This window comes from Cyprinus carpio, chromosome B3 (assembly GCF_018340385.1).
Source record: "Cyprinus carpio isolate SPL01 chromosome B3, ASM1834038v1, whole genome shotgun sequence".
Classification (NCBI taxonomy): domain Eukaryota; kingdom Metazoa; phylum Chordata; class Actinopteri; order Cypriniformes; family Cyprinidae; genus Cyprinus; species Cyprinus carpio.
Genome location: NC_056599.1, coordinates 8825058 through 8839517, shown reverse-complemented (window position 1 = coordinate 8839517; position 14460 = coordinate 8825058). Strand labels below are relative to the sequence as shown.

At 44.6% G+C, this 14460-nt stretch overlaps 1 long non-coding RNA gene across 1 annotated transcript; it reads right to left on the bottom strand.

Moving 5' to 3' along the window:
* Positions 1-1170: 1170 nt before the first annotated feature.
* Positions 1171-13533, bottom strand: LOC122136462. Its single transcript, XR_006154145.1, has 3 exons — positions 13479-13533; positions 8152-8321; positions 1171-1230 (listed from the first exon to the last, which is right to left on the bottom strand). It is a non-coding gene; the product is annotated as an uncharacterized LOC122136462 (long non-coding RNA).
* Positions 13534-14460: the final 927 nt, after the last annotated feature.

The window sequence follows — 14460 nt, the reverse complement described above, 5'->3', positions numbered from 1 at the left end:
ATGTTATACATTTGTAAAATACAAAAAATAAATGGCAATTATTTTTAGATGAACAGTAAATATACAGCATATATTAGAATTGTATTGATTCAAATTTCCTAAGTAGAATGCTTGAATAAAACTAAATAAAATATGTAAATGAATAATAGGTTTATATCATTAATAGTGATGATATATTTTAAAAGCGCTGATCTATTATCTTGATGAGTGTCTTGAGGTGGAGAATCTGGAGGTTAATAATCTATGCATTGAGGTTATGCAAGAGTAGATTTCCTTTATAGCAGAAGTTTAAGAAGTTAAACAGCATATTGGAGTAGAAATAACTATAGAACAATGTGTTTTATAATAACATGATGTGTTTTCTTCTGTAGCTAACTAAACAGCTTGTTTTGCTGAAAATAGACATTTTTACATAAAACACATGTAAATCTAATAAAACAGCATTGCACTTTAATTCCAAAGGACTGCAGTTTGTATGTAAATCAATATATTGTTTTCTGGGCGCGAGTAATCAAGATGAATTTTCACATCATTTTGAAGCAAAATCTCTAGGCTTCAAAATCTGTTCTCAAAAGCCTTGTGAACAAATATTCTCTAGGTGTTTTATTGTCTTATTTCAGTGACTTAAAAATTTTAGTTTTTTTAGTAACAACGCATAAACGTTGCTTTCTCAAAAACAAAATCATGTACATACATGCTGCTCACATATTATTGTAGCCCAGTTTGTGCTGATTTACAGTGTTATTAGATTTCAGCCATTTATATGTTTATAAGCAACTGAAAAAACACAAATATCAGGGCATGTCAAAACTTCTCTAGGCCCCCAAAACACCCTCAGGCCCCAGAGGGTTAAGCATGTGGCACTGCAGACCGTATATTTAATTAAATTGCAGACTTTTGTGATTTGATAACTGCACTAACCCATATCACAATGTCGAGTTTATTTTGATTAATTGTGCAGTCCTGATAAAAATTTAAAATATTGTCAAATTTATGAAACTGTGGTGGGTCACTAGAGTCTGGGTAATTAATGGGATACACTTTTAAAATACTTACTTCAGCTTTTCCAGTCTACACTGTACATTTTCAAACAGAGTCAAGATGATCTTCATTCCTGGGTTTCCTAGTTTATTCTCACTCAGATCCAGCTCTGTCAGATTTGAAGGGTTTGAATTTAGAGCTGCAGCCAGAACATGACACCCTCCTTCTGTGATACAGTTGTTCTTCAGACTGCATAAAGAGAAAAACACTTCAGTTTTAATCTGAATATTTACCAGTATGTTTTAGGTGACAGTTGACAAATACTGCTGATGTTAATGATAGCCACATTACAAAAGTCACATGTTTTTTTTCAGTCAGCAGTCTCTTATAAAAGAAACATAAAAAACAGCAGAAAGAATTAAAAAAAATGTCCTTGTAACAATGAAAAAACGTATATCAGTGTGTAGAGTGTACAGTGTTTATCCTGCAGTAGAGCAGTGATCTTATTCACACGTGGAGAACATTGAGATCCAGTGATCTCTTCTACTCTACTCATCGTGCCTAGATCTAGACTTAAAACACGAGGTTCATGGTCATTTGCATTCAGAAATGCCTCCAATAAACCATATATGGTGACAACACCTCCCTTTATAAATCATGTGAATGTATAATGTCCTCACCGAAATCATGGAAAAAGAAAGCAGTACTGACTGAGAAGCCATTCTGTGCTCTCACTAAACCTTACTTAGTATCTTGAAAACACAATCTCTGCACAGCGCATGGTTTGCCTAATCTTCCAGCAAAGCAACATCAATGACACTATAGCTACATTTCAAATTACTTCCCAGCTGCACGGCAAATAAAAAAAAGGCTTGTCTTACTTAGTATCTTTGTCTTGTTTCTAGTTAAAATATCTAAAAATTCTTCAAGATGCATTTACTATATAAGCAAACAGATATTTAGTCTTATTTCCTGGGCATGGTTCCCTGAGTAGGGAACGAGACACTGCGTCCTCTAGGGGTCGCTGAAACGTCTCAGGTTACGAATGTAACCATGGTTCCCTGAGTAGGGAACGAGACACTGCGTCCTCTAGGGGTCGCTATGGGGAACACCTCGTCGTGACCCGTGTCTGAAGCATACAATGAAAAAACACCAACGAGTTGGCCGGCGACAGCCTCTGACGTCACTACCGGTGCGACTTTAAAACAGGCACCGGGAAAACACGTCATTCACTTCTTCATCTGAAGCTTGCGTCCGAAGCATGGCAGGGAGCTAGAGGAGGCAGTGTCTCGTTCCCTACTCAGGGAACCATGGTTACATTCGTAACCTGAGACGTTCCCTCTCAAGGGAACTTCGAACTGCGTCCTCTAGAGGTCGCTATGGGGAACAGTATACCCACGCCGCCATGCTGAGGGGAGTGCAGGCCAGAATCATGGCGAACACTAAAGTACCAACTCTACCATTTCAATGGGAGTTGCCCCCGGGACGTTTAGACGGCTGTCTGTGACAATACCCCTTACGGCCAAAGGCCTAAGCTACATACCCAACTTAATTTTTAGGGCCTCGGCCCGGTGGTAGAGTTAAAGGCTTGGAATCAGGAAAGATTCCTTTAAAGGGATACAGCTAGGAACCTAGCATTTTATACTAAGTCTTGCCTGTCACACAGGGGCTACAGCTTGCTTCCGCAAAAGCTTGCTGAAGGAGCTGTCTCAACAGATCTCCAGTAGCAACACCCTGTTTAGATAGGTATCCGAGGATACATGGGTGGAGTGGCGCCCAAGATGAACGGGTTTTTACCAACTCAAGAAAGGGCACGAAGTAACCGCGCGAAGCCCTCACCATATAGGATTTTAGAAAGAACTCAGAGTACTAGCGTGCGTGCGAACTTACCACAGTGTGGATTTCAGAAAGTGTGCAAAGACTTCACGTGCACACTTACCATAGCATGGATTTTCAAATACTGTTCTAAGGAAGGGCTCTCGTGGCACTCTGATAGAGCAGCTCATAGATAGAATGGTGCATCTCAAAACAGTATGTTTGAGAGTCATCAACTCGATCTGTGGAAATAATGCTGGAGCGATCTGGGAAAAACAGTGAACTCAGTGTCATATGAGAGGAGAACTCCTGAATCCAGAGTAGCGCGCTCATAGGCGACCCTTCTTGGAAAAGGGAGCGCTGCTAAACTACCACGAGAATCGCCTGAATAGCCCCTCATGCTGAGGGAAGCGATGCTTGAAGTGTATAAACGAATACACACTGGCTGAATGGAACCCAAGGAACCAAGGTCTAATCATCTCAAGAAAGGGAACGAGGCAGAGCGCGTAACCCTTACCATACAGGATTTCAGAAAGTGCGCAGAGTCTTGCGTGCACACTTACCAATACGTGGATTTTTAGAAAGTGCGCAAAGTGTTCACATGCACACTGACCACCATGTGGTTTTCAGAAAGCACACAAAGCTTAGCGTGTGTACCTAAAGGTTCCTAAGCATCACAGAGGTGCTGAACCGCATGGGAGAGGCAAGCTCAAATTTTACAAACCTCTAGCGAGGGGAGCATCACCTAGGGCAGCATATACAAGAAGACTTCTGTAACTGCCACCTTCACTTCCCGCTGGATGCGACAGCACCTAAGCGGCCAGGAGACCCCTCAGGGTGACCTGGCTGGACATCCAGTGCTGTGCCAGGCCTGATGATCAAGGAGGCTCCCGCAGAAACCTGTGATCTCAGCCGCCTAATACCGGAATATGAAGCCCGATGGGCTGGTGCTGATGAGTGTTTAGTAAACACTGTAACTGAGCACTGCAAAGGAAACTCACAGAGTTTATTAGTAGACACATAACCACCAGCAATTTACACATAAGTATATACAGAAAGGGTTATTTTTATACTCCCACCCTCCTGGCGCTGGAGCCCCACTCAAGGGGCGCCTCCTTTTTAGTCCGGACCATCAGTAAGGTGGTTGCTATGAACATAGAACCAGCCAAAAACATTATAGGTCCAGCATAGGAGACTGTTATGCGTTAGAGGTTTCCACCTAACCTCGATCAGGTGGAGAGCTGGTGGTTACAGGGGAATTAGGAAGGGGAGGATAAAAGCAGAAGTTAAAAATCCCTAAAGGGAACGAGTAGATACCTCAGTATCACTCTGACTCAGACGAGAACACTGTCTCGTCTGGATCACATCCCTTAGGTTCTGCTTACCTCCTTGTGACCCACAATTCCTCTTACCCCTGCCCGCAGGTGGGGGAGGAGCGCGAGTCGCGACACTAGACTTCTGTGCCCATCTTTGATCCTCAGATCGAGACAGGCCAGGACCCCTATGTTGTTCGGGCTCAGACGCTGGACCTTCGTGGAACGAAGGATCTGAAAGCAGCGGAGTGCGCCTTCGTCTCCCCGAACTTCTCGATCACCGTCTCAACAGAAATACTGAAAAGTTCAGAAGGCGAAACCTGAGCATCGAGAAGAAAGCCTTTTCTTTCTTCCCTATGTCTGCCAGGTTCATCCACAGAAGTCTCTCCACCACCACCATGGCCGACATAGTCCTGCGCTTGGCAGAGGCGGCCTGCTTGGTAGCCCGGAGAGAGGCCTGTGGTGCGGCGCAGCTCGGCTACCTGATCAGGAACAAGGCCTTCGCCTCTATCCAGGTCTCTTGGCAGATCAGTCTGATATGCTTGAAGCACCACCATCGTGTGTAATAAAAGCCACAGCCTGACCTGCTGCTGCGTATGCTTTGCCATTTAAGCGAGATGTATTTCTCGAAGGGGCTTAGATGGCAAGGAGGGAGATTAAGAGAGGATGTCTCCCCCGCAGAATGAAAGCTCTTTCTACAGGGGGCATCCTCTCATAGCCGGTTTTCGCGCATCGCCTCGATGCCGGCAAAACTCTTATGCTGAAACCAATGGGATGCGAGAAAAAAAAACGGCCTCTTTCCTTTTCGATCTCTGTATGGAGATCAGGCACAAATGGAAGGCTCACCTGAGCTAGAGGGCTATGGTCGGAAAGATAACCCTCATCGAGGTGCGACCCATAAACTCCAACAGCTCTACATACGCGCAGAGCAGGAGAATTGAGAAAGTCTCAGCCTCAGCTTCTTCACCATCCTCAAATATCTCCTGCTTTCCCTGGGTAAAAACCCAGCAGAGCACTAACCTCAGTATCAGAAAGTGTTAAAAGATATAACTTCATCCTTCAACCTTCATCCATGATATACTTATCCCTTGTGCCTGTTTTATACAGTCGCACCGGTAGTGACGTCAGAGGCTGTCGCCGGCCAACTCGTTGGTTTTTTTTCATTGTATGCTTCAGACACGGGTCACACGACGAGGTTTTCCCCATAGCGACCCCTAGAGGACGCAGTTCGAAGTTCCCTTGAAAGGGAACTGTTCTTATGCGCACTCATTCACACACACATCTGTGCGTATACTCTGTTGATAAATTGAGGGCCCTGGAATGTAGAGTTCATGTGGATGAAAGTGTGCAAAGACTTCACTGAGCACTTAGCATAGCATGGATTTCAAATACTGTGGCTAAGGATCTGGGCTCTCGTGGCACTCTGATAGAGCAGCTCATAGATGGAATGGTGCATCTCAAAAAACAGTATGTTTGAGAGTCATCAACCTCGATCTGTGGAAATATGCTGGAGCGCTCTGGGAAAAACAGTGAACTCAGTCTCATATGAGGGAGAACTCCTGAATCCAGAGTAGCGCGCTCATAGGCGACCCTTCTTGGAAAAGGGGAGCGCTGCTAAACTACCACGAGAATCGCCTGAATAGCCCCTCATGTTGAGGGAAGCGATGCTTGAAGTGTATAAATGAATACACACTGGCTGAATGGAGCCCAAGGAACCAAGGTCTTATTATCTCAAGAAAGGGAACGAGGCAGAGCGCATAACCCTTACCATACAGGATTTCAGAAAGTGCTTAGAGTCTTGTGTGCACACTTACCAATACGTGGATTTTTAGAAAGTGCGCAAAGTGTTCACATGCACACTGACCACCATGTGGTTTTCAGAAAGTACACAGAGCTTAGCGTGTGTACCTAAAGGTTCCTAAGCATCGCAAAGGTGCTGAACCGCATGGCAGAGGCAAGCTCAAATTTTACAAACCTCTAGCGAGGGGAGCATCACCTGAGGCAGCATATACAAGAAGACTTCTGTAACTGCCACCTTCACTTCCCGCTGGATGCGACAGCACCTAAGCAGCCAGGAGACCCCTCAGGGTGACCTGGCTGGACATCCATGAAATTCCCTGCAGTGCTGTGCCAGGCCTGATGATCAAGGAGGCTCCCGCAGAAACCTGTGATCTCAGCCGCCTAATACCGGAACATGAAGCCGGATGGCTGGTGCTGATGAGTGTTTAGTAAACACTGTAACTGAGCACTGCAAAGGAAACTCACAGAGTTTATTAGTAGTAACATTACCACCAGCAATTTACACATAAGTATAACAGAAAGGGTTATTTTTATACTCCCACCCTCCTGCGCTGAAGCCCCACTCAAGGGGCCCCTCCTTTTAGTCCGGACCATCAGTAAGGTGGTTGCTTTGAACATAGAACCAGCCAAAAACATTATAGGTCCAGCATGGGAGACTGTTATGCGTTAGAGGTTTCCACCTAACCTCGATCAGGTGGAGAGCTGGTGGTTACAGGGGAATTAGGAAGGGGAGGATAAAACGCAGAAGTTAAAAATCCCTAAAGGGAACGAGTAGATACCTCAGTATCACTCTGACTCAGACGAGAACACTGCCTCGTCTGGATCACATCCCTTAGGTTCTGCTTACCTCCTTGTGACCCACAATTCCTCTTACCCCTGCCCGCAGGTGGGGGGAGGAGCGCAAGTCGCGACACTAGCCTTCTGTGTGCCCATCTTTGATCCTCAGATCGAGACAGGCCAGGACCCCTATGTTGTTCGGGCTCAACCTGGACCTTCGTCGTGGAACGAAGCATCTGAAAGCAGCGGAGTGCGCCTTCGTCTCCCCGAACTTCTCGATCACCGTCACAACGGAAATACTGAAAAGTTCAGAAGGCGAAACCTGAGCATCGAGAAGAAAGCCTTTTCTTTCTTCCCGGATGTCTGCCAGGTTCTCCACAGAAGTCTCTCCACCACACCATATGGCCACCATAGTCCTGCGCTTGGCAGAGGCGGCCTGCTTGGTAGCCGGAGAGAGGCCTGTGGTGCGGCGCAGCTCGGCTACCTGATCAGGAACAGGCCTTCGCCTCTATCCAGGTCTCTTAGCAGATCAGTCTGATATGCTTGAAGCCCCACCATCGTGTGTAATAAAAGCCACAGCCTGACCTGCTGCTGTGTATGCTTTGCCATTTAAGCGAGATGTATTTCTTGAAGGGGCTTAGATGGCAAAGAGGGAGATTAAGAGAGGATGTCTCCCCTGCAGAATGAAAGCTCTTTCTACAGGGGGCATCCTCTCATAGCCGTTTTCCGCGCATTCGCCTCGATGCCGGCAAAACTCTTATCGGTCCTGAAACCGATGGATGCGAGAAAAAAACGGCCTCTTTCATTTCCTTTCGATCTCTGTATGGAGATCAGGCAGAAATGGAAGGCTCACCTGAGCTAGAGGGCTATGGTCGGAAAGATAGATACCTCTATCGAGGTGCGACCCATAAACTCCAACAGCTCTACATACGCAGAGCAGGAGAATTGAGAAGTCTCAGCCTCAGCTTCTTCACCATCCTCAAATATCTCCTGCTTTCCCTGGGTAAAACCCAGCAGAGCACTAACCTCAGTATCAGAAAGTGTTAAAGATATAACTTCATCCTTCAACCTTCATCCATGACATGTTATCCCGGTGCCTGTTTTATAGTCGCACCGGTAGTGACGTCAGAGGCTGTCGCCGGCCAACTCGTTGGGTGTTTTTTTCATTGTATGCTTCAGACACGGGTCACGACGAGGTTTTCCCCATAGCGACCCCTAGAGGACGCAGTTCGAAGTTCCCTTGAAAGGGAACTGTTCTTATGCACTCATTACACACACATCTGTGCGTATACACTGTTGATAAATGAGGGCCCTGTAATGTAGAGTTCATGCTGGAATGAAAGCCTGCAAATTTCACTGAGCTGAAGCAGTTCTGTCCCTCAATTCTGTGGCAAATGATCTAGGTCCATGTTAACAGATGGATCTGAATTCTAACCAAACACTAGGGATTGTCACAAAAACTTACCTCAGTATCTCTAATTTGCAATTAATATTCTTCAGGCCAGTGCAGAGGAGCTCCACTCCTGAATCCTGCAGATTATTATTGTTCATGTTCAGCTCTTTCAGATTGGTATCTGATCCAAAACTGTAGCCAGAGCTGGACAGCTTTTGTCTGTTAAGCCACAATCATTAAGCCTAAAGGAAAAATAAATAAAATCACAGAGTTAGATACATGTAATACATTTGTTAAATAAATAAAAAAAAAAAAAATATGGCAATTATTTTTACATGAACAGTAATATACAGCATATATTAGAACTGTATTGATTCAAATTTCCTACATAAAGTAGAATGCTTGAATAAAACTTAAAATATGTAAATGAATAATAGGTTTATATCATTAATAGTGATGATATATTTTAAAAAGCGCTGATCTATTATCTTGATGAGTGTCTTGAGGTGGAGAATCTGGAGGTTTAATAATTTATGCATTGAGGTTAAGCAAGAGTAGATCTCCTTTATAGCAGAGGTTAAAGAAGTTAAACTGCATATTGGAGTAGAAATAACTATGGAACAATGTGTTTTATAATAACATGATGTGTTTCTTCTGCAGCTAACTAAACAGCTTGTTTTGCTGAAAATAGACATTTTTACATAAAACCCATGTAAATCTAATAAAATAGCATTGCACTTTAATTCCAAAGGACTGCAATTTTTAAAGAAAAAAAGTTAAAGAAAATGTGTTTTTATTTAACCATAAAATAGATATATAATTATAATTGGTATATGGTTAATAATCACTATAGATCAGGGGTGTCCAAACCTGCTATGTATCAATTAGGGGTGGGACGGTTCACTGAAAAAAATTTAACTGTACGGTTCTCCACAAACGGTTCGGCATGCGCTAGGACCGCGGTTCAACTTAAATCTGAAAACGCATCTGTAATATACAGGGTTCGGTCTAATGTATGTTTTCTGCTGATGAATGCGCATTCTGGCTTCCCAAGTACATTACAACAACAGCCGTGGAAAAAAAAAAAAAAAAAAAAAAAAAACCTGCGGACAACCATTCACTCTTGTTCAATACAAATGCCTTATGCTTGATTATGAGCAGTCATTCATCACCCGGGTGCTGATAGCGCACACACAGGTGAGACCTGAACAGCACACGTTGATATCCGTGTTTAAACTAAACTCATTTTAGCTTTGCCAGTTTAAACCATTTAAGAGCCAGAGGATGCGAGCTAGCGCAAGCAGTGAGAAGATTTGTGTGCACTCATCTGAAGCGTGCAAACCTGCGTCTCAGAACACGCTCAAATATTAAGCTCTTTCTCTGAAGTATTGTGTTTGAATGGAGAAATTCACACAAAAATTATGTCAAAATGCAGGTCTTGGTAAGTATCCTACAGCAGACATAGCCGGCTGAACGTACTGTATCAGTGCATTCTCTTAATATTAATCAAATAGCAAAAAGAGAGAAATCACTTACTGCTCTTAATTGAATAGCTTTTGTAACTTTAATAAAGATTAATCTTTAATTTATACAGTCAAATATGCAATGCTGTTTTACATTTGATTACTTTACTCAATTTCTGTACCTTAACACTAATGATAGACCTACCTAAAAAAAAAATGAAAATTACTGTTTTATTTTATTTGAATCTTTTACAAATCTTTTATATTTGTATCTCCATTGTATTTATTTGTGCTGTTTCTTGTAGTTAGATAGAATATTCTTATTTTCTTTACTTTTGTTTGAAAGTATAGTTCCCTTTCAAGGGAACTTCGAACTGCATCCTCTAGGGGTCGCTATGGGGAACACCTCGTCGTGACCCGTGTCTGAAGCATACAAATGAAAAAACACCAACGAGTTGGCCGGCGACAGCCTCTGACGTCACTACCGGTGCGACTATAAAACAGGCACCGGGAAAACACGTCATTCTCTTCTTCGTCTTCACTGACTGTTTTGTTTGAAGCGTGCATCTGAAAGAACTGGTAAGAGCGCTCTTTCTCTGTGTCTAGCGGCGGACGAGAGAGAGCCTCGGGAGGATGATGTTATATCTTTAACACTTTCTGATACTGAGGTTAGTGCTCTGCTGGGTTTTTACCCAGGAAAAGCAGGAGATATTTGAGGATGGTGAAGAAGCTGAGGCTGAGCCTTCTCAACTCTCCTGCCCTGCATATGTAGAGCTGTTGGAGTTTATGGATCGCGCCTTGATGAGCGTTAATCTTTCCGACCATAGCCCTCCAGCTCATGTGAGCCTTCCATTTCTGCCTGATCTCCATACAGAGATCGAAAGGAAATGAAAGAGGCCGTTTCTTCTCGCATCCATTGTTTTCAGCATAAGAGTTTTGCCGACATCGAGGCGATGCGCGAAAACGGCTATGAGAGGATGCCCCCTGCAGAAAGAGCTTTCATTCTGCGGGGAGACATCCTCTCTCAATCTCCCTCCTTGCCATCTAAGCCCCTTCAAGCAATGCATCTTACTTAAATGGCAAGGCATACACAGCAGCAGGTCAGGCTGTGGCTTTTATTACAAAATAAATGCTTCAAGCATATCAGACTGATCTGCTAAGAGACCTGGATAGAGGCGAAGGCCTTTTTCCTGATCAGGTAGCCGAGCTGCGCCGCACCACAGGCCTCTCTCCGGGCTACCAAGCAGGACGATGGCGGCCATGGTGGTGGTGGAGAGACATCTGTGGATGAACCTGGCAGACATCGGGAAGAAAGATAAGGCTTTCTTCTCAATGCTCAGGTTTCGCCTTCTGAACTTTTCAGTATTTCCGTTGAGACGGTGATCGAGAAGTTCGGGGAGACGAAGGCGCACTCCGCTGCTTTCAGATCCTTCGTTCCACGAAGGTCCAGGTCTGAGCCCGAACAACATAGGGGTCCTGGCCTGTCTCGATCTGAGGATCAAAGACGGGCACAGAAAGGCTAGTGTCGCGACTCACGCTCCTACCCCACCTGCGGGCAGGGTTAAGAGGAATTGTGGGTCACAAGGGGGTAAGCAGAACCTAAGGGATGTGATCCAGACGAGGCAGCGTTCTCGTCTGAGTCAGAGTGATACTGAGGTATCTACTCGTTCCCTTTAGGGATTTTTAACTTCTGCTTTTATCCTCCCCTTCCTAATTCCCCTGTAACCACCAGCTCTCCACCTGTTCTCGAACATAACAGTCTCCTCTAACGCATAACAGTCTCCTATGCTGGACCTATAATGTTTTTGGCTGGTTCTATGTTCATAGCAACCACCTTACTGATGGTCCGAGCGGGGCTCCAGCGCAGGAGGGTGGGAAATAACCCTTTCTGTATATACTTATGTGTAAATTGCTGGTGGTTATGTGTCTACTAATAAACTCTGTGAGTTTCCTTTGCAGTGCTCAGTTACAGTGTTTTACTAAACACTCGTCAGCACCAGCCATCCGGCTTCATGTTCTGGTATTAGGCACTGAGATCACAGGTTTCTGCGGGAGCCCTCCTTGATCATCAGGCCTGGCACAGCACTGCAGGGAATTTCATGGATGTCCGGCCAGGTCCCCCTGAGGGGTCTCCTGGCCGCTTAGGTGCTGTCGCATCCAGCGGGAAGTGAAGGTGGCAGTTACAGAAGTCTTCTTGTATATGCTGCCTCAGGTGATGCTCCCCTCGCTAGAGGTTTATAAAATTCGAGCTTGCCTCTCCCGTTGCGGTTCAGTGCCTCTGCGATGCTTAGGAACCTTTAGGTACACACGCTAAGCTCTGTGTACTTTCTGAAAACCACATGGTGGTCAGTGTGCACGTGAACACTTTGCGCACTTTCTAAAAATCCACGTATTGGTAAGTGTGCACGCAAGAATCTGCCCACTTTCTGAAATCCTGTATGGTAAGGGTTACGCGCTCCGCCTCGTTCCCTTTCATGAGATGATTAGACCTTGGTTCCTTGGGCTCCATTCAGCCAGTGTGTATACGTTTATACACTTCAAGCATCGCTTCCCTCAACATGAGGGGCTATTCAGGCGATTCTATCGTGGTAGTTTAGCAGCGCTCCCCTTTTCCAAGAAATGGGTCGCCTATGAGCGTGCTACTCTGGATTCAGGAGTTCTCCTCTCATATGAGACTGAGTTCACTGTTTTTTTTTCCCAGAGCGCTCCAGCATTATTTCCACAGATCGAGTTGATGACTCTCAAACATACTTTTTTGAGATGCAACCATTCCATCTATGAGCTGCTCTATCAGAGTGCCACGAGAGCCCTTCCTTAGAACAGTATTTGAAAATCCATGATATGGTAAGTGTGCACGTGAAGGTCTTTGCAACACTTTCTGAAATCCACAATGTGGTAAGTTTTGCACGCTAGTACTCTGAAGTTCTTTATAAAATCCTATATGGTGGCTTCGCTTCGCGGCGGTTGCTTCGTGCCCTTTCTTGAGCTGGTAAAAGCCCCGTTCATCTTGGGCGCCACTCCACCCATGTATCCTCGGATACCTATTTAAACAGGGTGTTGCTACTGGAGATCTTTGAGACAGCTCCTTCAGCAAGCTTTTGCGGAAGCAAGCTGTAGCCCCTGTGTGACAGGCTAGACTTAGTATAAAATGCTAGGTTCCTAGCTGTATCCCTTTAAAAGGAATCTTTCCTGATTCCAAGCCTTTAGCTCTACCCCCGGCCGAGGCCCTAACAATTAAGTTGGGTAGTCGTAGCTTAGGCCTTTGGCCGTAAGGGGTATTGTCACAGACAGCCGTCTAAAACGTCCCGGGGGGCAACTCCCATTGAAATGGTAGAGTTGGTACTTAGTGTTCGCCATGATTCTGGCCTGCACTCCCCTCTGCATTAATTGTTCAAATATTTCACTAATTATGCTAAAAAGAGCAAAAATAGCAACCCCCACCCCTTTGAAAGGGAACGTCTCAGGTTACGAATGTAACCATGGTTCCCTGAGTAGGGAACGAGACACTGCGTCCTCTAGCTCCCTGCCATGCTTCGGACGCAAGCTTCAGACGATGAAGAAGTGATTGACGTGTTTTCCCCCCGGTGCCTGTTTTATAGTCGCACCGGGGTAGTGACGTCAGAGGCTGTCGCCGGCCAACTCGTTGGTGTTTTTCATTTGTATGCTTCAGACACGGGTCACGACGAGTGTGTTCCCCATAGCGACCCCTAGAGGACGCAGTGTCCTCGTTCCCTACTCAGGGAACCATGGTTACATTCGTAACCTGAGAACTTTTTTTCCATAAAACATAGCACATACTGAACTGTACCAAAACCAATGACCATAAAACCGTGATACAAACCGAACGTGAAAAAAGTTCAACCATTTCATCCATAGTTATCAATGTAATTTTAAAGATGAGAACAAAACATGACAAAATCATATTAAATAACGTACAGAGCTCTTTTGGAGGTTTTTGATGACTGCTGATAATCTAATGAGACACTCGTCTGATTCTTTGAATTTCTGAAGCTCAAACCTCCTCCAGCTCCTCCTCTGATGTCAACAACCACAAAAGAACCCAAAGCAGACCCACTGGGCAGGTGAAAGATCAGCAGATGAGAGACTTCCTTTGCTAAGGTGGGTCTGAATGTCTTTCACCAGAGTTTGGGTCGTTCAGTTCATTCAGACAGTAGAACAGATTGATGGATCTCTCTGGAGACAGATTAGATTCAAAATTTCTGCTTGATGTACTGAACTATTTCTTTTTTGCTCTGATCATTTCTATTTTGCCGCCAACGCGTCCAACAGACCCTGTAAGAGTCTCTGATTGGCACTGGAGTGACAAAAACCAAGGAGGGAAGCGAAGAAAAAGATCCAGGTGTCCATTATCACTCTCTAGTGCCTTTGTCCACTGCAGTCTTTTGAGCAAATCAATCATGGTTTCACTTTTGTTTTCCTGTTCTGTACAGTTCTTGATCAACACACACTTCTTGTTGATGTCTAGAAACAGAGGTGGCATAAGAGCTGCAAATAACTCTTGAATGCTCAAGTGAACAAAGCAGTACATGGTACCAAGAGTGTATCCCTGTTTCCTCCTCCCCCTTAAAGATCTGGGTACCACATGCCTGAGTACACTGAAGCCTTATAGACGTCAATTACCACATGCTTCCAGATCTGTGTCATAGAAGATCACATTGTTTTCTTTCCAGCTGATCAAATGCCAGTTTCCCCAGTGAAAAGTGGCAATCTTTTATCCCAGGAAACATCTGGTGTGTATTCCTCCATCATACTTTCGTCTGCTCTGCTGGATCTCTGAAATCTGAGAAAGTGTGTGTACATTTGTGTCAGAGTCTTAGGAGTGTCTTCAGTATTTGACATCCTGCATGTGTTTTTGGAGGCAATCATCACCTGATTGTTTTTCACAACATTATTTCTT